General features: G+C 41.8%; 1 long non-coding RNA gene across 10 annotated transcripts in view; it reads left to right on the forward strand.

Annotated features, from left to right (window-relative positions):
- Positions 1-25,460, forward strand: part of LOC147199051 (uncharacterized) — a 123,087-nt gene that overhangs the window by 46,955 nt on the left and 50,672 nt on the right. For 8 of the 10 annotated variants that reach the window (XR_015102090.1, XR_015102091.1, XR_015102094.1 and 5 more), the window contains one exon: positions 8,904-8,948. This is a non-coding gene — a long non-coding RNA (uncharacterized LOC147199051). Of the gene's footprint in view, positions 1-8,903; positions 8,949-9,210; positions 9,323-25,460 lie in introns of those variants that run through there. The other 2 variants (XR_015102093.1, XR_015102096.1) reach the window with 1 other exon arrangement.

Consider the following 25,460-nt stretch of genomic DNA (forward strand, 5'->3'; position numbering starts at 1 on the left):
ATCAGTCTGTTGTTATGCTAGTTAGCACCGCATACGCAGGAAGTTTGCTAACCTGTTTTATGAATTTTGATCACGTGACCTCACACAGAGCGCCAATTCAGACTCGAGTGACTGCGTCCAAATTCACAGGCTGCGTCCTCCCACGTTTTGGGCCGCATTTTTCGGTCGCATGACGTCACTTCTGCCGCGAGTCGACTGCTTGTGGTCTCTCCATTTTCTAGACAGACAATTTGCCAGTTGAGTCCTTTGATGCCTACGAAGGCTTCTCCTCATGTAGCCTCCGTAGACATCATAAACCGTGGCGAATTTCGACAGGCTTGATCTGAATTTGGACACCACGTGCGGCCTAGTCGCGCTGGAAGTGATATCATGTGGCTGACAACGTGGCCTTCCGAGGACCTAGCCTTTGAATCTGTAAACAGCTAGCGAGTGTTTTTCCTTTTATTCAGTTTGTCGGCAGTTAACAACCATTATCGCCCCCCGCAGGACTGGGGTGGAATAGTATTGACGCATCTCACAAACGGGCGCTCCTTCGTTATTGATTTTTGAAAAATGTAGCATGATTGCTAAGCCTTTCATCATGAAAGACATTCCTGCTGCCAGGAGGAATGTTAGTTGCAATCCAATCGTGGGTTTTTTCCCCTTCATGTAGGCTCTTTCGTCCATTGTTTTCCCACAAAGTCTACTTCCTTGTTGCTATAAATTACTTTTACGTATTCTGCCATAAATGTGTGTGCGTGTGCGTGTGTGTGTGTGTGTTTGTGTGTGTATGGCTGGCGTTGACAGTGACATAATTGAATGATGAATGTCCCTTTTTATTATTAGTCTCGAAATAAGTTAGGGGCTCTTCTGATTGGCTCCCTCCCAGGCCGTAGTTTCTGATTGGCTGTGGGACAATGGCTTTGGTAGCTTGTAACACCGTCTCCATCTGTTGTCACATAACGCATGCACTCACCCGCGCGCACACACACACGTCAGTGCAACCACCTTTCTTCACGCTTCTTAAGAAATTATGACTGTTGCAGAGCAAAAAAAGAAAAAAAAAGTTTTCGATTATTTGCGCTATTCTCGTCTTTTATGTTTTGCTCTCGTTGTCAAGTCGGTGTTGTTTTTAACACCCTCACATTGCACGCATGCCTTCAATCTACACATGCACACACACACACACACACACACACACACACACACACACACACACACACACACACACACACACACACACACACACACACACGCGCAGTGGAAGCGGCCCTGACCTGACAAGAGGCCGACCAAGATGAATGTGTCTTCTGTGAGTGACAGGTGCAGCGGTGGGGGGGAATTTGAAGGGCAGAGGGCCTCGTTAATCAACTGGCTGACAGATGCCATTCAGGACCCATCCGACAATCAACACCCACCCACACGCACACACACACGCACACAATATGCTTTGTAAAGCAATAGTCCACTTCAGTTCGGTAGGTCTTTTGCATGTGTACATGGGAATGCCTTTATTACAAACAGGATATTTCTGTCTTTGCATTCAAACTAAAAAAGAACTTGTAAAAAATGACCAGGCTAGTTGTTGGCAACACTTTCATTCACTGAATAAATAAATGAAAATGGGCATTTCCTCTATAAAACACACAGAATAAGATATAATCCATAATGCACTTCTATGACCAAAAATGAATGTTGCGCAGTGAGAAAAGGGTGGCATACTCATTGCAGCACCTCACTTTTTTAAATTTGTTTTTCAATATTTCTGTTTTCAGTGATAGGTTGTGGTTATAGGGCATATTGAAACTAATATTTCGTTTCATTTTTGTACAGTAAAGGATGAGTCAGACATTTTCGTACATGAATGTGTTCAGTGAGGCCCCACGCGTTAAAAGCTTATTAGTCTAACCTTGCGAACGTCGCATGACCAAATGCAGAAAATAGGTGAGCCAGGTTTGGTTGTTCCCTGAGCCCTTAGAATCTAAGGACAAAGGCTTTGCCACTGTGATGTCATTTTCAGTCAACAGCAGATGGCAAAATGGTGCTGCGCTGACATGGATATAAAATGTGTGGATTTTGCTGATTAATTTGTATTTAAAAAACAAAACAAACAAAACCCCCCCTCAATTTTAATCAAAATACCGACTTGTGGGGGTGCATAGAACGTTATTGTGGAGACATTTTTTTGACTTGACTTTTCCTTTAATAATGTAAAAATAAATTATTGGCGATGTTGAAAAACATATTGTTTGCATTTTTTTAATACATTATTTTTTATTGGACCTTTCTAAAACTATTTGTTTCTTGGCTCATGGCATGTTCACAATTTTTTGCAACTTATAATGTGAATCATGTTTTTACAATGATTATCAAACATATTTCATTTCTTTTTTTAAATTTGTATATTCAAATTATAAGAATATAAACAATTGTTTTTTTTAATTGAAGTGTAGCATATCTAAAAAAAAATCCAAATTAGCTTACTGCATAATCGCTCAATTTCATTTCATTTATAATATTTTTAACAATGAATCATATTTTTTACACTTCTCTTTGTGTAAGTGGAATGTGTCCCAATGCTTCTGTACATGTGCATCATCTCACATCATTATCCAATCCGTGTAGCAGTAAATCATGAGTGGCATTCCCCAAGAAACTGTCCGGGGTCCAGTTATGTTTTATGAAGGTGAACCAAAAAATAAATAAATAAAATCAAAATACATATTAACAAGCTCAGGCAATGAGCAGCGTCCATGTGTATGTATGAAGTTGATATTTTATGAGCTATTAATTGCAGGGCATGCTGCTAATTAGCACAGTGTCATGCATCATCGTTAGATGTCGGAGCGATATTTTTCATCTTCATTACAGAAGCGCCCGCCGTCGTTCTTCACACTCTCATTAGGCCTTTTGTTTTACTTTCACGCGTGCACCCCTGCCGCATATGTGCTCATTAAGAGATGGGGCGACGCTCCCTTTATTGGCCTGTAGCATATTCATAAAAAACATTGATACATGCAAGAAAAAGTATGTGAACCCTTTGGAATTACCTGGATTGTATGCAACGCTTAATAAATGTATTAGGCTGTTGCTTTTCAAACTTATTTCCTTTTTTAACCCTTTCATGCTACCTGTAACCTGATAACATGATAAGCTGTACACTGGAGTGACTGCTGTCCCTGGAAGGGTTAATACCACGAATAAAACTTTTTTCTGTTTATCATGTCACTTTTTTTCATGAAATATTATTATAAAATAAAAGTAATATGATTAAAAATATACATCAATATAGATTTTTTTTTTTAAACTGAAGTGAATTTATTGCACATTGCCTCCAGTTGGGTGTGAAGTGATCGAGAATTTTGGATGTCCTTTTTTGAATAAATGCCAATGAGAAGAATATTTAAACTTCTCTTTATTGAATCTGTTGACATGTGAGTCTGTTTAGGTGAAGATGAGCATTCGGGAGCAATGCTGCGTTCACATCAATCAATGACTGTTGACCTCTGTACGTCACACTGGACTAAGCAATGCTTAAATGGCAGAATCACCCATTAAAACACGCGCAAACTGGCGCTAAAATTAACATTTTGAAGCCCTTCCATGATTCAATGGTGTGCTTTGCATTTGGTAGCTGCGCCTTCACTGAAGATTTACTCAATTTAATCCATCTCACCACCCGTTATATAAAACCATCAATGCTATACAAAAACACAAACAACACGCATGTATGTCGTTTACATTATCAGTTTAACAAATAGCACCATTGCTAATATGGTGAGCAAGGTTGGCAAGTGCCAATAGATGCCACAAGATGGTGGTAAAGCACTATTTTGGTCTAAATGAAACTACTCGGTTCACTTCAACATGGTGCCTTGGCACCAAGCTTCGCGGTAAAGCACTATTTTGTCAAATTATTTCGCAAATGTAGGTTACTGCTATTTATAGTGTTTAGGCTTGCAGTAAAGGCCTTGCTGGCCCTGACCACTCACCAATGGTGCTAATGCTACAAGCTAGTGAAGGGCGGTGTAACACTCTAAACTTTTATGCCTTGCAAATTTTTAGTTTTACAAACCCTCCAGTGTGCCCCACCCCCCATCCCACTCTGACTGTGCCCAATAACGAGGCCACGCATGACGACGCCATTTCCCGCCGTGTTATCTTAATTGTCCCGCCAAGTATGTTCAATGGTTATATTATCAATTTATGGCCACTTTTGCCACATCATTAATCCCGCTGTTAAAACAGGGTAACTGCACCGGCTCCAGCACATAAAAAGCGGTCCCGCCATTGCCTGGGGCTGCTTCAGATTCCTTTTTTTTTTTTTAACTCATGTACTTGAAGACAAATTATTGTATGATTAACTAATAATAGATATTCAGAGGTCGACGGCATTTTTTCTATTTTCTATTTATTTTCAAACAAACAATTGAACAAATTCTACAAAAATAGACACCTTCTCAAATCACACAAATTCTGCGTTGCAACAAGACATGTGAGCGGGGAAAAACATGTGAAGCAATTCATTTAAATGAGCTATGATGCTAAAGCAAACATAGTACATTTTTCAAGCACTCCTTATATATTATGATATAAATATTTAAAGATTTTTTATGATTAAACACCAAAATTGCAGTCATATTAAATACACTTTCAATAATATATTCTGAAAAATGTGCAGCAATTTTAAATTCATTCCGTTCAGATCTAAAACATATCAGGCACAAAACATAAACAAGTCAGGATTCATGCCAATAATTGATATTTTTTTTAAAAGCTAAAATGAACTGACCCTGACATGATTTGAACACGCAACCTTCTGATCTGGAGGGAGACGCGCAACCGTTGCGCCACAGAGTCTGGAAAAGGTGATGCAGACAATTATTAGTTCAGTTCAGCTCAGCTCAGCATTTGCCAAGGCACCTTCAATAACTTCGGCTTACAAGCCATGCTAAACGTAGCTCCTCCCTAACATAAAAAAGGAACCAGTCAGCAGATTGAATTTTCTTTGATGTTTTTTTTTTTTGCTATCTTGTGACTCTTTCCTGCACACAAGCTTCCTGCCGATGTCAAAAGGTCACAGTTCAAAGGTGGTGGAAGCTTGATCCAATTACAGGCTTGTCATATACTGCACATGATCCACCTGTGCCATTTGCTACTCAAACGCAATGTGGGGAACTGTCTGGAATGTAACACTGGAATGTCACATTTCAGGTAATGCCGGTAGCTAATGTTGGAGCTAATGTGGGAAGCCGACATTGGAAGCTGACGTTGGAGGCAACAGTACAATTTGATGTTGAAGCTATCTCTGGAAGCTAATGTTGGTCTAATGTTAGAAGTAGTGCTGGAAGCTAACTTTGATAGCATAACATTGGAAGCTAACTTTGGAAGCTAATGTTTGGGATAAAATTGGAAACTAAAGTTGGATGGTTGAACGTCACGTTAGATTAGGCCTGTTCGACACAATATACAGTCTTCTGTTAGTGAATGTTTGTATAGCGAGCACTAAAGATAAAATGACAAGTTAACATGGAGCTTTTCTGTCAGAAACTAGCCTTGGTCTTCCTTGGTTAGTCATCGCTTGGTTGTTGTTGTTGTTGGGGTTTTTTTTTTTTGCTACTTTTGTTGGTCTTTGTCTCGAACTTCACTGTATGTGTAAAGGAGTCATCAAACGGAGTCAATATATGTGCGTTTGCGTGCACGTGCGCATGCATGTCAGAGGCGGAAAAACTGCTGTAGCAGTAATTGCCTGACCTTTACGGCAGGCGGGATAGTCTCATTAAGCCTGATGGATAATGATGGCGCTGCTACGTGAAGCACTGCGATAATGAAACAACACAACAGTCTTGATGCTGGAGGCTTGCTGGAGGTGGCTGTAGGGGGTCGTGACAGAAGGCTGACAACCCAGAGAGAGTGGCCCTTTCTGGGATAACGACGCCACACTGAGTACCCCGCCCTCTCCCTCCTCCACCGCCCCACTCCCGGTGGTGTCAGCCTTCCTTCGCACATGGGCCCGGGTCACGGCCGTGTGTCAGTCATGTTGGTGACATTCTCGCTTTTGATTGGAAACCTCCGGCTTGCTAAATTTGTGGTTGTTGCCATAAAGGCTAACAAGTGGCTGTGCTGAGCTTTTGTATGCAAATCAGCCTCCAGTGACTATAAAATGTTTTTTTTTTCCCCCCCGCACACATTGATACAGTAATTAGATTTTTATTGTTTGTCTGTCTGTCCATCTTTCTATCCATCTAATCTGTCTCTGTATGTCTGTCCTAATCTATGAAAAAAATGTTTGTAGTGTGTGTATATGTAACAATATTTTGATGTAACAAATAATAACGGAATAATAGGTAAATTTGATAATATAGAATATTAATCAAGGTATGATTTGCAGGTTGTCTTGTTATACGGTTATTGTTCAAATCCAAATGAGCAAAAATAAGAATAATAAAAGCAGGCTAATTACAAGTACAAGCTGATGTCATCGTAGTGTTAATTTTGGCCGCAGGTTGGAGGCGTCCACTTGAGGGTCCCAGACAGTCCATCGACTAAAACCAGCAGGGGGTGCTGACACCCTGACAATTTCTCCATGCTCACATCCCCTTCTTTTTTTCACTTCTTCCCCTTCTTTTTCTGCGTTTCGCTTTTCAGTGTTGACACACAAACACACACACACACACACACGCACGCACACAATTTTGCAGTTTGATGCAAAAAAAACCCCAACATAAAAATGTAGTCATGAGCCTTCTTTGAGATTATTTCTGACACAAACAAAGCCACAAGCTACCAAATAGTTGACATACGTGCTATAAAAGTAGAAATATAAGTGAGGGGGGGGGGGACAAGATATGAGTGCACGTTGATGTGCATAATTTGTCAAATGTCACATCTTTCTGCCTCTAATGATTAAAAAGTGCTTTTTATTCACCATGTTGAACTATTAGGGTCACATGAAATGTCCCATTAATTACTTAATCCTAATTATTATAACTTTCAATCATGCCCCAATTATTCAACTTGTACCATCGTGTGTGTGTGTGTGTGTGTGTGTGTGTGTGTGTGTGTGTGCGTGCTGGTAATTAATTCACGTTTTAATTATTATTATCCCCGCAGTCGACACTCAAACGTAACTGCCGTGTGACATTGCAGATGAGGATTTGTGACACTGCTTGATAAAACTGATTTTTTTTTTTTTTTGCACAATAAACTGAAACATGCCAAAGATAAAAGGAAACATAACTAAAATGCCCTTTTGCTTCATTAAAATTTGAAGACATTCAATTCAGTAATAACTATACGAGCCCCGAATATATTTATTTTAGGATTAATTCATAATTTACAAAAATAGGATTTTTCAATAAATAAAATTACACTAAGGGGATAAGATACAAGTTAAATCGCATATTTAATATTTAAATTGAATTGACTGAAAATACTAGTGGTAATACTAATAGTATCAACTCTTGTGTATTTTTTTAAATTGTAGTAGTATGAATATCAGTTGGATTTCTGACTGATGTTTAATAAGATAGATGACAGTTCAATATAGATGTTTGTGTGGTGATTAAATTTAAAACGATGAATTCATATTTGTGAACAGATTGTTCACTCCTAAAATAGCAACATTTTCTACAATAAATATAAACACAATGATTTAAGAAAAATATTTTGTGACATAAGAACAACATAAAAGAACGAATAACATTAAAATAATTGTAATTGCAATGACAATATCAACACTAGCATTGGCTGTTACTCTATTGCATTATTTTGTACGATTTTCTAAATTCTTATTTTGTCTGAGACATCAGACACTCCAACATAATTGCCATGTGACTTGTGATTGATGACATAGTCGAGTTTACTTTATTGAAAAACAACTCATGAGTCTTAAATAATAAATAAAACGACAAAGAACATTTGTTTTATTTATGTTTTAAGACGTAATTAATATTATACGTGTCTCGATATTCTGTTGCAGCGTCGTTGCCTCCGAGGCCTGCGTTTGATAAATGGCGCTTCCGTTCCGACGCGCACGCTAATAATTCTCCAACGTCTTCATACACACACGTCATGTCTCTCATCATCACGTATGAACGTCCATAAGCGTCCCTCACGTGAGTTATTTCAACGGTGCCAGTTCCATCCCGCTCTATTAATTGATGTTTGATGACAAGATTACCTTTATGACTTCATTTGGCCTCATTTACAGCAAATGTACACCCCTGCGTCACATGATCGATGACGTTTCTTTAATGAAGCTGGGGGCTGCATACGTTTGCTCGACTCACATTTATAAGCCATATTATGAAGACGATCTACAGGAGTGGTATAAAAAATGATGCCTTTAAATGGATAATACTGCTACGTTTTGATTTTGTTCGATTCACTTGTATTGGTATATTGATTTCGCTCAAATTTAGCTAAATTCTACCCAAGGTTAAAATGTAAATGGAAAAAATATCAACATGTATTGCTGGTATCATGATACTGTCCATGCTGTGCTATTATCGTGTTGAGATTCCCCACTGCCAGTTAGCCAACCAGTATCATAAAATTATTTCTGTGTCCTGTCAAGGTTTTAAAACACATTTTCGTATTGTTGCTGTTGATGTTTTTTATTGTTGTACCATCATTATATTGTGATACTGTCAATATTATGAACTTTTTTAAGAGTCATACAATTGCTGTATCATGATACTGTTGCCTTCTTGTGTATCCCACTAAAATTTATGATTAGAATAAAATAATTTTTTACCAAGGCATTAAACTCCTTTTCATATTAGCCTATTATCGGATATTTACCGATGATGTCATCCTGTTGCAGTTGTTGTATCAGGATATTCTCAATATAGTGATACAGTGTTACTTTAATACATTGCTGATAACATGTTGTAATATTTGGTGTATTCTCTCATTTGCAGGGTGAAACAGCGGGAGTGAAAGACGACCCGACATCATCTTATGTGGTAGGTACACCCTGTGCTGCTACATGTGTGGGAGTGGGAAGACGAAAGAGGGGGTGGGGGAAGCATGGAGTGCATCAGCTCAGTGAAATCAGAACCCCCCCACCCCCACCCCAGGATCTTCCTCCTGCTGGGCCTCACGCCCCAGGACCCCAGGGAGGTCACAAGTTCAGCTGCCTTTTGTGCGGCAGCATGTTAGTGCAACAACACAATGTTGCTTCTTCTGTTTGAGTCCACTTTACTGTTGTTTTATATCCATGTGTAGAGAGCGGGTAGCAAGAAAATGGAGAAGAATACTGGAGAAGAGACTGAGGACAGCAAGCAAGTTGTTCTGATGCGTCCTTTTTTTTTTTGCTGTCCTTTGAGTCTACACATGGATATAAAATTGGCATATCATTGTAGAAATGACAACAGTAAATACATTCTTTATACGTATTCGTGTTCTTGTGTGTCCGTAGTCTCCACTTTGCTGTCGTGCTCCATTTTCTTGCTGTCCTCTCTTCAAGAGACACAGCATTGGAACATTTGAGAATATACGGTACAAGTAGAAATGACTCAATTGAACAGAGTTATTGTGCCCGTTGCATCCACAGTCTCCGCTTTGCAGCAGCGCTCCCTTTTCTTGGATCCTCTGGAATTTGAAATTGGCATGTCATTCTAACATTTGATGACGGTTTACTAAAAATGACAACAAATAGCCATGATAACATAAGCCCGCGTTGTTGCTGCATCCACAATCTCCACTTTGCTGCAGCGCTCTCTTGTTGGCCTTAATGTCCTCTCTGATACAATTGTTATGCCATTGTAACTTTTATGGAGAAAAAGAGGAGAAATGATACAATATATACACATGTTTAAGTTAACTTAGTTACCGTTGTGTCCACAGTCTCCACTTTGCTGCAGCACTCGCTCTCGTTTTTTTTTTTAATGTCGATCTCCATTTAAAATTAGAGTGTCACTGTAACATTTGCAGCTCCTTAAGTAGAAATGAAAACAAAAAAACACACATGCTAACTTTATGCTGCTTTGGCTGCCACAGTCTCCACTTTGCTGCAGCACTCCCTTTCTTTGCTCGCCTAATACTAATACTCACAAATCCACCTTGGAATTTTGGATGACATGCTGAATTTCATCATGCATTAGCGCTGAAGCATATTTATGTAGCTTGGTTCTCTCTCAGTGTGTCAGGCTTACGGGATCAGACGGTTGCAGCTATCAATCTGAGAGGCTTTAACGGAGGCCACTGATGGATCTTCTCCATATTTCACGGGCCAGGCCTCTGCAAACAGAATAGCCTGCTGTGCTAAAGAAAACAATGTGCTTCTGAGCTGCAAAATATCATCCATCAACCCACAGGGCAGGCAGGCAGCAGAACTAGGGTGGAAATGTTAGCGACTGTGAGTGGGGGTGGAAGGAGGGGGTGGAGTGGGGGCGGGGAGACATGGGGCTTGGAAGGATACCTGCTTTTCACATCAGACATGCCTCGGCGCACTCGCCGGCCGCAATTGGTCACTTTTGAAAAGTCCGACCCATTTGCGTATCCTGAAACCGGAGTTTCTGAGCGACTCCGACGTGCCAGGCCCGAGCCGGCCTCCATCAATCAGCCTTCGCGGCCCAGGCGAGGAGACATTCCGGGAGATTAATTGTGGCCTGATGTAAACAAGGAAAGGCTCCAGCTCTGAGGGATTAGTATGCGGCACTTGGTGAAGAGGAGTGGAAGGGGTGTTGCTGGTGGACTTTAAAGTAGCTGAACGGTTGGAGAGCAAATGAGCTGATTGGTGGAAAATGTTATTTACTATTTACTCCAAAAATATATTTGCTCTTTTCACATGTCCGGTCAAAGCCAAGTTTTTCCCCCTCATGTTGCAGATCTGTCTGAAAAATACAAGCATGGAATGTTTAAAATCAGATCGAGGTAGTGGTAGCCGTTTTTACTCTGCCCTTCAAAGCGGACTTTTTCTTTTATGGCTGTTCTGTATCCCACAAGAATAGATCCACCTGCATCTGGATCCCATCTCCATCTTCAGAATCAAAACAACAACAATCGAACCTTGACACGAATCAGAAAGCGGAAGAAAACATTTTTGAGTCTGAAAATGAATCATCTTTATTCTCCTCAGTGTTTTGAAGAGAAATTCTGTGACTATTTCATCGCAAATTTATTTGTCTTTGCATATGTAGAAAAGTTTATTATTAATCAGAGCGGTAGTCCCCCCATGACTCACGCTATGCCACTTTTTCAACATGTGTACTGCCAACCATAATGGCACCCCTTTAAAAAAAAAATTTGCATTGTGGGCCATGTCAAAACTTATTTTTAGAAAATGCCATGGTCCCCTTTATCACTGACTCTCAATTCTTTTTCCGAGCCTTTTCGTGTGTTGCTGTTCTGTTTGAAAGGTAACCCGCAACGGCAGGTCCCATTTCCCGGCTTTGTTGCTAGTGCAAGCCCCGAATCCCCCAAATCCAAAAGCTAGCATCTTGAGCATTACATATTAGGACAAGGACAAACGTTTCTGTTTGTGTTAATACTAAGCTAATGGGCGTCTGTATGCAGTCTTTCACCTTTTATTCGCCCTCATCGACCTCGTTATTTGTGCACCCCCCATCCCTCCCAAGGAAAAGAACGATCGTGATTTCCCTCACGATGACCTGCGGGGACAGGCAAAGACACCTGGCACATTACGCATGATAACTAATCTATTAATGTTGACTGATGGCCTCATTAAAAGGTTCAAATCTAAGTCTAAGCTTATGTGTTAATGACATGTTAATGTTTCTGTCAATTACAAGCTGGTCTAATGACACCTGAAATGAGACTGTATCACTGCTACCAGTCAAACCTGGATCTCCGTCCCCCCGCCCCGAGAGAGGTTAAGTGGGGCACCGATGGTCAGGAAGACGAATGCGTGGATGTGGCGGAGAGTGTTCATGTTGATGGATCAAGTTATATGAAGGCGTTTGAGTTATCAAGCAAAGGCAAACCACGTGATGAAAAGATCCTTTGCTCAAAGACTAGTTGCCACCTAATGCTACAGTTTGATTCAGATAGACGCAATGCATTTAGTTATTTTTTTAAATATTTCATCACTGTACTCCTCGGTGCAGTTGTGGCTGGAGCTAAATGCGTTGCTATCTCTTGTATCAATACTGGAGCATCAATATTGGAATCAATCGTGTTGTCGTACGTTAATTGTAGTGAATTGTAATATTGTATCACGTTGTATTTGGAGTGGAAAAGTATTTTGTCCAAAAAAAAATTGTATCGTAATTGGAGTGGACCGTATTGTATTGTATCATTATTGGTATGATTTGGCATTGACATTGTAGTTGGAGTGACTGCATAAAATAATAAGGTCTAAATTTTTAGTCATCTTTTGAATGCGAATGAATGAATTACTTGAATACTTTTTGGATGAAAGCGCCCTCCCCCAACTATTGCATTTTGTTTTTCTTGGTATACCCCTTGGCTCAACATTAGGTCCTCTGTGTTTTCTTGGAAATGCTCGGCTTTGTGATTTCTTATCACCCCTGTTCAGATGATAATCCAAAATTACTGTACCTTTTGGTTTTCGTGGCAATTTTTAATGAAAGAAAACTTCCTTTTGTATGTGGTGGTAGTTGAGACACGCCACCTTATTTGTCCAAGGAAAGCAGGTTGACAAAGAACAGGGAAGATCTCTGGGTTGTTTTCTTACACTGCCACATGCAGATGTTAATTACAGATTTATTGGGTTTGCATTCAGAAACACCGGGTGGGTAGTGCGTTATCTTTAATGAAGCCTCAGCCCCATCCTGAGCCTCCCTGATGCCGGGCTGTCTCTGTGTCGCTTGGTGTTCGTGTCACCTGCTTGTGCCAGCTGCGCCATCCAAACGCTTCGCAACTTTCTCTATTGGTTCCATGCCGTTTGGATGCCCAATGATGGCTAATGTGCCGTGACAACCTGACACAACGCACAGTCCAGGCCCCGGCTCCATCTGCTTTCAATTGAATTTGGCGAGAGAAGTCGGGGGGCCGGCGTAGTAGATGAAGGGATGGCGGGCGGGGACAAGATGAAAGCTCAGCGCCCCAATGGTCTCACCATCCTTCATTCTTCCCAAATTGTCCCCCCCCACCCCATCATTCCCCCTCCCTTCACATATAGCATTAACACCCCCCTGAATAGTTTCAAATGATAGCAGCTACATCAAAGGGATCCTCAAATATGGTAAAGATCTGTGAGGGGAACAGGCCACGGCATCGCTCGTTAGGTCTATTAGAGGGATACAGTGCAGGGTGGGCAAAGCAAAAAATGTGGCAAAAGCTGTTTGATTCTTTACATTCCATTTATTGGCGTCACAGTTGGATGTTTTTATAAAGTAAAACATAAAATGCTATATTCCGTGTTAAAAAACTCATGATAACATTTTTTATAGTTGTTTTTTTTGGGGGGGGTGAGTGGGTAGCAGCTGGAAAAAATTAACGGCATTTCCATTCATTTCATTGGGTGCAGCTGATTGGGATAAAATTTGTTTTTGGGTTGGTGCGGGCGTGGTCACAGAACAAATTATAATCATATCTCAATCCATTCATTAATTTTCCAATCTGCTTTATCCTGACAAGGGTCGCGGGGGGTGCTGGAGCTTATCCCAGCTGTCTTCAGGCAGTAGGCAGGGGACACCCTGAACCGGTTGCCAGCCAATCACAGGGCACACAGAGACGAACAACCATCCGCGCTCACACTCACGCCTAGGGACAATTTAGAGTGTCCAATCAGCCTGCCGTGCATGTTTTTGGAATGTGGGAGGAAACCGGAGTACCCGTAAAAAACCCACCCAGACACGGGAAGAACATGCAAACTCCACACAGGAAGGCCGGAGCCGGGATCAAACCTCCAACTTCTGCACTGTGGGGTCCACGCGCTAACCACTGGACCATACCAAGGCAATAAAAAATATTTCCATCACATAAAATGTAAATTTGTATAAAGCGCTTCTTAGTTAGTTAAAAGATACCATTTTACACGTACATTTTAGCTCCCCCCCCCCCCCCCCCTTCTCATCTACAAATGATCCATTTAATCGAGCACAAAAGTTTGCCCGGCCCGGCCTTGGCGCTCGGTGTTAATGGGGGACATCTTCTTGCAGTTTGCTCTGGTCGCGGCGAGATGGAAGAAATGAGACCATTACTACAAGAGCAATTTTCCTAATTATGCGGCACGGAGCGTTGAGTCAGTCCGTGGGCTCGGGGAGACAGAAAGTATTAACTCTTTAATGTGACTAACTAACAGGCCCTCGCTCAGGTCGGGCCAGGCCCTTAATGACTTAATGGAAGTCATGATGTAAGGTAAAGCCATATGCGCTCATGCTACAGGGCCACGCTGAGTGGCAGAGTACCGCGCTGGATTCACTCCAACCGTACAGCCACGTCCGCACCAACGTTTAAAGAGACATACTATTCTTTTTTTTTTTTGTTCCAGAATTGAACCCACTGGCCACTTGTGTCCATCCACCTCACTTCTGTTTTGATTGCGCTTTGACACGAGTGTATTAAAACTTCAAACACTGTGGCTTTTTGTTCCAACTTCAGCTCTTGATAGGTATGACATAAAGACTAGGGTTGGAAATCTCAAGTTGTTGTTTCACGTGTAGAGGAGGGAGGGATGCTTTTGCGCATCCCTCCCTCCTCTACACGTCTCGCCTCCCACAATCACACTAAATATATAATTGTCCAACATCAAATCCGAACCAGATAACTATCGTTCAAAAAAACGTCCTTTCAGTTTTTCGTAATTAAGCCCATAGTAATAATTCGTACGTCCAGTATTGTATATGTCAAAAGTAGGTGTAAATGCTTCTTTTTTTTCAATATGTGCCCTGTGATTGGCCGGTGAACAGTTCAGGATGTAAGCCTCATTCTCGCCCAGTGCCCCCCCCCCCCCCCCCCCACAGTTAGCTTCATTGAGGAACTTGTCTATAAATACTTGGTTTATATGTCAAGTCAAGTCAAGTCAAGTTTCAAATCTCTGAATAATCTCGCGCCACCTTACCTCTCTGAGCTCATCCGCCCCTACACACCTGCCCGGCGCCTCAGGTCTGTGGACCAGACTTTATTAGAAGTACCAAGAACTAAACTGAGGCTCAGAGGGGATCGAGCCTTTTCTGTTGCTGGTCCCTCTCTCTGGAATGACCTCCCACTAAACATTCGGCAAGCCTCCTCGCTGCCCATCTTCAAAACCCTCCTCAAAACTCACTTGTATTCTTTGGCATTCGACTCAGCATGACTTAGATTTGTTCTTGGTTTTACTGTTTGGTGCTTTCTACCGCCTTTATTACCGATTTGTCTTACTGTTTATTGTGCATGTTAAATTGCTCCATGTACAGCACTTTGTATGCAGCGATGGCTGTTTGAAAGTGCTCTATAAATACTGTTGAGCTCAGAGAGGTAAGGTGGCGTGAGATTATTCAGAGATTTGAAAACAAATAAGAGGATCTTGAAAATAACTCTAAAATGAATGGGGAGCCAGTGAAGGGTGCCCTGTGATTGGCTAAAAATCAATTCAGGATTTATTTTGCCCCTCCTCCATGTAGCTCCTCCCACAAGTGCAATGAATCCATATTTGTGTGAGGCAAAAACCAAACCACATCAGATCAGTGTTTTGTAAAAGTACATGGTGTGAATGTTATTTTTTGGTCTACATTTGTCTTGCAATTGGCTGGTGACCAGCACACCTTCAGTCGACTGTACTCCGCTCCTCTCAACCAAATTGAAATGGAATAGGCCAAGGACAAGTGCTATGTAAAATTGATGGATGGTGTGCTTTGTTAGTGCTTCAAGAAAAAAAAAAGAAGACTGACTTGACATTTTTTGGCTCGCACATTGATAGAATTGTCTTGTCGGGTTTTCTCGCTTCATCGTGGAAAAGTCTCTTTAACTCGTCAACTCATTTGTCGTACGCAAAAAAAGGCAGCGAAAGCTCAGCGGATGAAGTGGGTGCCGGGTGACGGCCGCCACGGATGCGCAGGTGAAGCAACACGGCCCGCTTTCCTTGGCGGAGGTCAGGAACGTACGCACACGCGCGCGTCCGCAGGAGATTGAGATTCCCACCTCATCCATCACACGCGCGTCCCGTCTCGGCTCCGTCAACCAGTGGCGGGAATGCTTCCGGAAGTGATTCATTTCACTCCGCCTGCCATTTACGACGCAGGGTTATCGAGTACCTTCATATTTTCCGACCGCGCCAGTCAAATACACGCCGCCATTTCCATGCCGGGTTATCGGGTCAATAAAACCCGGCGACCTCGGACACGCATAAAAGGCTCAAAGCGAGAGAGCGAGCGGGGCCCCATTGATTCAGTACATAACTTGTTTGAGCTGACACGGTTTCCAAAAAAAGAAGAAGAAAAAAAGGGCAATGAGTATAAATCTAATACCGCGACATAATCGGGAGAAAATCAACATGGTGAAGTCCCGACATTTTATGAGCTGCTTTCGCCGCCTCCTCACCGGATGACTATTGACGTTTCGGATGTGCAGCGCGGCCATTTTTTTGTTTGGAGTTGTGCTGCCTGATGAGAGCCAACGCAGGATTTCTGTTGTGCTTGATTGTCGAGCCTCGGACTGTTTTGTTGTGGTGGAACATTTAGGCCAGTTGATATTTCTGTTCTAGACTGAAAACATTTGCATATGACCGAGGGTTACATTTCTGACCTGGCATGGGAAAATGAGTCACATTGATGCATATTTCGGAAATGTGGTTTTGGCATAACCCGAGAATGAGCTCAACTTTCCAATGACATCCAAACCATTGCGCTATGCTACTCATTATGCCCTTATTACTATTCTTATTATGATGATCCCCTTCAGTTTGCGTACCTACAGTAACGCTAAGCTAAAAAGTTCAAGGTCGCCAGTGAATTCCGTGTGTGCATAGGGCAGGAAAACCAAAAAAACTGATATATTGTGCAGCATATGGTTACGTACAACGCCGCACAATTACTTTTACAATTAGTGAATTGTGAGTAAGCTCTCACGGGGTGTAGTCGTCCCTGCCAACATGGCCGTTGGATGAATCTCCCTGCGCCTTCCGACTCATTTTTTTTTGTGGTGACGGGTGACATTTTAATTTATTTAGTTTTTTGTTTCAGTGGCTTCTGTTGTTCAATGCGCATCTCCGCTGATGTGCACATCTTGCATGAACATGCCTATGAACAGAAACAAGCTAGGGAATGAAAGTCTTGCAAACTGAACCATTTGATTAGCGATGTGATGACTTTTAAGGCAGCCTGGATCAGTTTTTGTTGTTGTTGTGGCTTTTGGTCGTATCCTTGCTTCATTTTTCTCTTTGGCAGATAAAATGAAATAATTTTCGTCTTCAAATGAACTTTGCTATTTTCGCTTTTCACCTTCTAGTCCAGCATCAAATTTTGTTCAAAACATTCTCGCCTGCCATCTGGAGGTTGTTAATGTCAGTAGCCTTTTTTTTTTGTCCTTGTTTCATGACAATTCTCAAAATGTTTTTCTTTGGGGGGAGGGGGGGTCTGTCTGTTGGACATCTGTTACTGCACAGTACGATTACATTTGGATGGGAATGTACATATCAGACCAAAGGAATATTTGATGTCTGTAAAAAAAAAAAAAAATGTAACTCAACATTTGTTGAGACTTGGCAGAAAAAAAACAAAATAGACATGCCTTTCAATTCAAATCAACTTTTAAAAATATACACTACATACTCTCAGTCCAACACCCTCACAGCTGCATGATAAATTATGTTCAACAATATCATGCTGAAGTGTAAAATCAATACCATCCAGAAGACATTGACGATATCACAGCAGAAATTGATCTCACTTTAACTTTCAGCGTTTTATTTTGAAAGGCTGGCATTATTTTGTTGTCTGTCAGATCCCTTTCATTGTAGCTCTTGTTTTGCAGCTCATTCAAGTTGTACACAGGCGTACCTAATAAAATGTCCAGAGGCTATCTACATACTGACACCTAGTCCGCAAACGTGAAATTGCAGAGTGAGAAAGATGTTTTGGGAGAACTGAAGGCATAAAAAGACAGTAGTCCGCACATATGTGGGATGTTGCAATGTTGACACGTCGCCACCGTTGACACAAAACAGTGAGGAATTCACAGCAAACACATTCCCATATGGGCCATTTGGAGGTGCGTTTGGCCTCGTTGGCAGGGAAGCGCCACAGCGTGCGCGCCCACTCGCCGTGCCCGCATGCCGTGCCCACTTGCCCGTTCTCCACGCCGACAGATGGCCGCTCGCTCCGACAGCTTTCTGGTGTTTAATTATGATCGTAATGGAGGGAAAATGAAGATCAATTAAAAGGCGGACCGATGCTAACGAAGCAGACGGTTGTCCAAAATGTTTGTCGTTCTATATGGGGGATGTTTGTCATTTTAAAAAATGTATTCTTTATTTTTTATTTTTTTTGGCACATTCTTGTTTAGGTTTATTGTTGTGACTTATTGATCTGGCGATTATGATTCTGAGGGCTTGATTAAATGAAGGCAAGTCAGTGGAATGATCTTCGGATCAAAGCAACTAAGACATGAAATGATTTGGTTTCAAATATTGGTCTAAATTTCAACTTGAGATCAATCATTCATGATGTTGCAAAACACAAAAAATAAATGCAGGTACAGTATGTATAATCACAAAAAGCACGGTCTATATGGCCTTATAATTGACCGCTGTTTACAGCAGTAAATGCTCACTATTGAAATTGTTTTGGACATTTTTTTGAGGATTTGTTGTTTTTGTAGTGCTTAATGTATTTGTTTGTATTTAATTATTTACCATATTTTTGTACTCAATTATTATACAATTGTGCATTTTAATATTTATTTAAATATGGGGGGGGGGTTCAATTTGGAAATCATTGCTTACACCAGTGTGAGCATTTAATTTATCTTACTGAATTTTTATTCTTTTTTTACTTATTTGTCTTATTTTCTTAAAACACGAATAATAGATATGCTATTGTTTATTATTATTATTTTTAATTAATGATTAGCTTTTCTTGGTTTATGGGCTTTGACAGCATTGCTTCTCCGCCTTCGTCATTGTTCATTGTTCATTTTGAGGCCTCGTTTCAATGAGCCTTTGGGCATTTTTTTTATTTTTGTCGTTTTACTTGGCACGTCCGCTGGCGTCGTCCCAAGTGATCTCCGCCGCGTGTGTCCACCTGATCGAGAAGGTGAGAAGGAGGGAGGCCTTGAGAAGACAGATGCATGGTGGGGTATTAATAGTGCCAGGGTGCCGCCTTGCCCCTCGCCAGGTTTGTTATTGGACGCTGAGCGCCACACGCCAAGCATCAAAATGAAAAGCGCGACGGGGGCAGGGGGGCGGGGTGAAGGAAAGTCAAAGGCAGCGCGATCTGTGCTGATTCCACAGGATTCCAATGTTGGGCTGATTGTTCCCACCCGTCCACTCTTATATTGCAAATAGGAAAAAAAAAAAAAAAAAAAAAATCTCCTTCAAAGGAGTTCTGGCGCAGTTCCCTTCAATTAGATCATTCTCAAGTTACATTGGAGACTCCCTGGGAACAAAGGACGAGAATGCGTCGGAGTCTCTACCCCCGTGTTCAAGGTGCAAACACCAAAACTGCTCCGGCATGAATTAACTGGAGGAGGGCGGAATTCTGGCTGGGCTTCACAGGCCTTTTTTTTTTTTTGTATTCAGTAAAGCACGTTTGTGAGACGAGCTGTTTATTTAATCTCACACCCTCCTTTTGAGTCTTTATGCCTTCTTGTAATTGTCCTCATGTTCCTGCTAATTCACATTCCCACAGAGCAAGAGGGAGGTGAAGGAATTTGCTGATTTTCAAGAAGCTAGGGCCGTCCTTGTATCTTTTTGGGAACAGATGAAAGCATCTCACCATGTCGTCGCCAAACATTCCTCGCATTTGTGTTGCCTTTGAAAAATCCTCTCGAGTACAAAATGTACAAGCTAGCGAAGCCTCTGACAAGGAGGTTAAAAGAAACGTGACAGAACCACGGCCGCTGTGTGGCCAATGCTTCAAAATAAGACATGTTGCCACGGTGCGGCCAACAGCATGCTTGCTGAAGAGGAAACTTTCGGAAGCTTTTAGAAATGCAAAATCTATTTATAAATGATATATATATATTTTTTTGGGGGCGGGGGGGTTGTAATGTCATTTGACTTCTTGTTCCAGTTTGTTTTCCCGAATCTTTGTGGCCCTATGGGGCGCAGTTGATTATGCCCCGCAGATTCTGCCTAGCAACAGGTGGCTGCAGAATGTGTCCCATATCTCGGAAAAACTGTCGGGGAATTCTAACATTTTCAGAATTAATCTTCTGGAATGTATTATCCGGGGAAGAGTCTGCTTTGTAACACCATTGTCGCAGGATTCTGATCAAATCTCATTTTTACTCGAGTCTATTGGATTGCAAAACATGCGGTAACCACGGCACCAAAACAGCCAGGCAATAGCCCACTTCTGACACCTTAGTGTTTTTTTTTTTTTTTAAACCCAACATTCAGAAGCAGTTCCATGGCATCAGAGTCAAATTCTTGGGCCAGTCATCCAAGTGTGTCACCCATCCATCTCTTTCCAGGAATGGTGATCCCACTTCTGACACAATTTCCCACACAACTCCGGGGAGTATTACTTTTCACCCTGATTTGAAGTCGCTTGGGTTGAATAACCTTGACATTGACCTTAACACAAAATAATCAGGTTTTTCGGAGGGCGTCCGATTTGACCGTCCGACTTCTGACACCAAATCTATATTGATCACAACACTAAGAGAAGATTGTGGTTCTTCTGCCCTGTCTTTGGCAACCCCCCCCCAAAAAAACATCTGGGTCACCTCACACGACATCATCCCACTTCTGACACCATTTTCTTCACAGACCTCTTTGAAGTAGTACTCTCGATCATGAATTGAACCAGGTCGGGTTGAATGAACTATACCAGTACCTATTCCAGTCTATCAGAGTCGCAGATAGCCTCGCTTTCTAAACATCCGACTTCAGACACCAAAACCTATATAATGACCATCAGTCAATTGTTTGGCCAGCGTTTTTTACATAGGGACTCCTGACTGACCCTGACTGAGTCCTTCCAACTGGCGACCACACATTATTTACCGTATTTCCCGTACATGTGGCTCATTATGCCATTTTTCTAATGTGCAAATCCAAACAAGACCTTTTCGCTCCCACTGAATGCAAATCTGGTCAAGGGCCTCTCATAGCACATAATCAGTGAAATCCTCAGAGCAAACACACTTAGCCTCCCTGATCCCAAAGTCAAAATCCAGGGATGTGAAGGAGGGTGCGGGCAGAGGGGTTTGCAGTGGTGGTCTTCTGAACATTGCTACCCAGCATTCAAACCACCCCACCCCCTCTAGGCTAATCCCAAGGGGGTGCGAGTGGGCGTAGATGCGGGATACGTTGTCTCATCCGGACGTTAATGGGGGATTACACGTGTTAACACAGAGCTCACAGTAGGCCCGGCTAAAGGGGCTGCGCTGGTGCGCTAAGGCCTTTAGCATATGAATAAGGCCAGGAGGGCCCAGTTGAATGGACGCTTGAGAGTGAGAGCTGACACTCGACTTGAGGGCGGGAAAATTACAATTTCTATAACGGTAAAAATTCGTCATCTCAAAGGATTCATCTTGTTGAGTCAGTATTGTGAGTTGGACGCATCGCGGTGTTGATTTGACGAGGGTCAAAAGCAACCTGAAAACGGGAGCCAAGCGCTGTCTTTTGCTCACGTTTTCGTGTGCGCGTGAGCGCTCTTCTACATGACCATACACATTGTGTGTACACCCTCCCATCCCGCGCGGAGATGAGTGGAGTAAGCGTTGGCACAGCACGTGATTTATGGCCCTCTCTCAGCGCACTCTTATCAGGCTCGGGCTGCTGCTGCTGCTGCTGCTGCATGCGGCTGAATGACAATGGAGGACCGCTCGCATTATGCCGCTCTGCCTCGCCCCTCGCATTCTGGACACTGCAGATTACATCTAGCCCAGTGATTTATGGAGCCATTTTGAGAAAGAGCAAGATGGAGGCTTGTTGAGGGGTAGGCGGTGCCTTTTCCAAGGCCGTATGGCGGCTCCATTCGAAGAAATAGCCGGCCCCAGGTGGGGTTTAGGACATAACATTAGGTACACCTGCATCATTTAACGGATACCATGTTGGCATTTAGCACCGACTGCGAGGATGTCATCAACTTATTTGTTCACATTTGAAATCGTAATTGCCGACGAGGCGTTATGGATTCCTAAAAATGTAAATCATTATCAATCGACACTAACTACTTAAATGCCTACAAACCTCTCGGATAACAGTCCCACGATAGAGTCATTAGGTGATAAAAATATAGGATAATAACACCTACTGGAGAGTAGATGGTAATTTATAAGCGATTGTACGAAAGATCAAAAGAAAGCTGTTGACTTTAATTTGTAATGTGTTATTTTGGGCAGCGTTGTCTCATTCTGGGTGATCAAGTTGAATGTGACACTTATTGAGAACATCCATCCATTCATCTTCCGATCCGCTTATCCCCACAAGGGTCGCGGGAGGTGCTGGAGCCTATCCCAGCCGTCTTCGTGCAGTAGGCGCGGAACATCCTGAACCGGTTGCCAGCCAATCGCTCACACTCACACCTCGGGACAATTTAGAGTGTTCCATTAACCTGCCATGCATGTTTCTGGAATGTGGGTAGAAACCAGAGTACCCGGAAAAAACCCACACAGGCACGGGGATAACATGCAAAGTCCACACAGGAAGGCCGCAGCCGGAATCGAACCCTGCACCTCTGTACTGTGAGGCAGACGTGCTAACCAGTCGTCACCGCCCATGCTTAAGTCAACATCTTCCTAGTCATTGCGTCATCTTAGCTAAATAACGCATCTACACACACACACATATATACATACGCAGGCGACTCAGTCCTGGACACTGTCATGGGTCCACATGTCAAATGAGCCAAACAACAGGAGTCTGTCATGCATATGGGGGCTTTGTACCAGCTGAGTGTCGTCACGTGGGTCCCCTGTGTGTGTGTGTGTGTGTGTGTCCTTCAGAAAGGATAGTTTCCACTTCACACAGGTAACCTGTCAATGTCATAAAGACAAGGATAGATGTGTGTCTCATCACCTCTAAGGCTGATATGTAATATAATATAATATCGTTTAATATACAATAACCACAGAGCGACAAGATGAGTTTAGAGTGTGTGGGAGGCCGTTTCCCACACAGTGTGTATAATCTTCACACATTTACACTTGTGCGAGTCACACTGTGTGTAACGCAGCACATTTGAAGTAAGAGGCCCGCTTGTAACACTATCGCTTTCCAGCACCACTTTTTTTTTTTTTTTTTTTTTTTTTTTGCACCCATAATCCCAATTAGAGGGCTCGTTCCACATGATGGATAACGCCCCCGCCAAGGCCCACGGAAAACAATTTGGCCAGTGTGCTGTGTGGTGGGATTTGTACGCACGTCGTTTTTCAGTGTTTTTAGAAACGGAGGTTGCGACAAGGAAGCAGAATGTTGGAAAGCGACATCGTGTGGCGTGAATAACCGTTCATTCATTTATTGTAACGAATAAACCAAAAATCGATTTTATATGAACTTTTTAACATTTGGTATTTCTTTTCTTCGATAATTGATACATTGATTTGTCGTCAATGCTAAAAATGAGAAAAGCAGAAAAAACAATTTTGCTTCGCTTTAAAATGCATTTTATTAAATAATGGGTGTTTTTGTTTGCACTGCAATTAAACCCATATTTCATATCTTTTTGAAATGCCATTTGTAGAATTGTTTCTTTATTGTAAAATAATCAAACAATATTACGCAGATAAATCATTGCTCATATACAACACATTCAACATAAACTGCACGCACTTAATAAATAATCAGATAATTTAGCTGTTATCAATAACAAAAGAATCATCATAAAATTGACATTTTTGACAAAAGTACTTGTTACATGCTGTTAAATAGGGAATGAATTCATTCACGTGGGCCAAAATAAAAATAAATACAATCAAATAAAAATGGTGAAATAATCACATTTAAACATTTACATACAATTTTTGAGAATGATTGCTACATTTCTTGTTAAAAATAAAATGAAAAATCCTCAACGGAACCAATTCACATACGTATTTAAAAAGGACAAATCATTGTTTCATTGATTCAATTTAAACATAAAAAATTGTCAAAATCAAACCAATTTAGATCAAGGTCTTCTATGTTGATGTCCTTATTTCATGAGATAACTGTTTACTTATTCTTAAGGCACATTTTTTGGCATAAAGATCAAACTCGGCATCTTGAGCTGCTACTTTTTCCGAGTCCTGCTGTGGAGGATGCGGATGCGGCTCGCTGAGCCTATAAACGTTTCGACGCGAAGCGTAATGCGGCCAGACGGAGCATGTGAAGTCATTCCCGCGGTGCCGCTTGGCGACCGGGACGCTCGGGTTTGGCTCCACCGCCGATGTTTCCGTGTGATCTTCGTCTTCTTCTTCTTCCCCTCCTCTGATGCACTTTGACTGACTGCCGCCATTTCCCTCTAATTGTCGGAACGAGTGTTAGCTCATGTCGTTAAATGCCACAATTTATAAAATGCTGTCATTGGGCTTGGACGGCACCAAAACGGTAACGAGTGGAAAACTGGAGGGAAAAAAAATGTCATCTAAATTAATTTTTTTTTGTTTTTGTTGTTGTTGTGTGATGGCGGTTTCCGAAGCTAGTAGCACAGCATTTTATTTCAATGTGAAGCCTTCCTTTGCTTCGTGGCGGTAGATGGGATGATATTTGTTCTAACCAGGTCGTTTCTGCGTTAGATTTCACGCACTTCAAGTGCTTAAACTTTTTATGAGATCTCATTGTTGGTTCTCAGTAAGTTTAGCTTCAAATAGAAAATACCCAAATATTGTAGGTCAGTGGTGGGCACTCTGAGTGGCCCTTTGATTCATTTAAAAAATGGTTTATTTTACAAAGCTACAAAAATATTCCAAAAACACTGATAAACATCCCAAAAATCTGACAAAAATCGAAAAGATGAAAACAAATGAAAAAAGACAAAAAAATCAGATTTTATGAAAACTGCAAATATGCAGGGGTCAACTGTAGTTTTAAGTTGTAATATCACCGATCACCATTAGAGGGCAGGCATGCAAGGTGTGTTCGGACTGCAGCAAAATCCGATTCAAATCAGATTCCTCCTGAAATTTGATTTTTAGGGCCGACTGTCCACACTCTTTTTAGCAAGTATCCAAATCGGATTTGCCCCTGTTCAGACTGGGCCACATTATTGATCCATTTGACAGGTTGCTGTAGCAACGACGTCGGAACGTAGCCGTCGTCCAGCACATCTAGCGTTTGATGTCATATAACGGCGACAGCGGCAACTCACAAAATACTTTTTCAAATACAAATACTGAATAGTTGGCTAGACTGACGGATGGCTGATCATTTTTTCCCCCAGACTTATTCCTCATTCATGACTTTTTTATTCTACTTTTCTAAA

The sequence above is a fragment of the Hippocampus guttulatus genome, chromosome 10 (assembly GCF_054856545.1).
Source record: "Hippocampus guttulatus isolate MCC_2025c chromosome 10, RoL_Hgut_1.0, whole genome shotgun sequence".
NCBI classification, from domain to species: Eukaryota; Metazoa; Chordata; class Actinopteri; order Syngnathiformes; family Syngnathidae; genus Hippocampus; species Hippocampus guttulatus.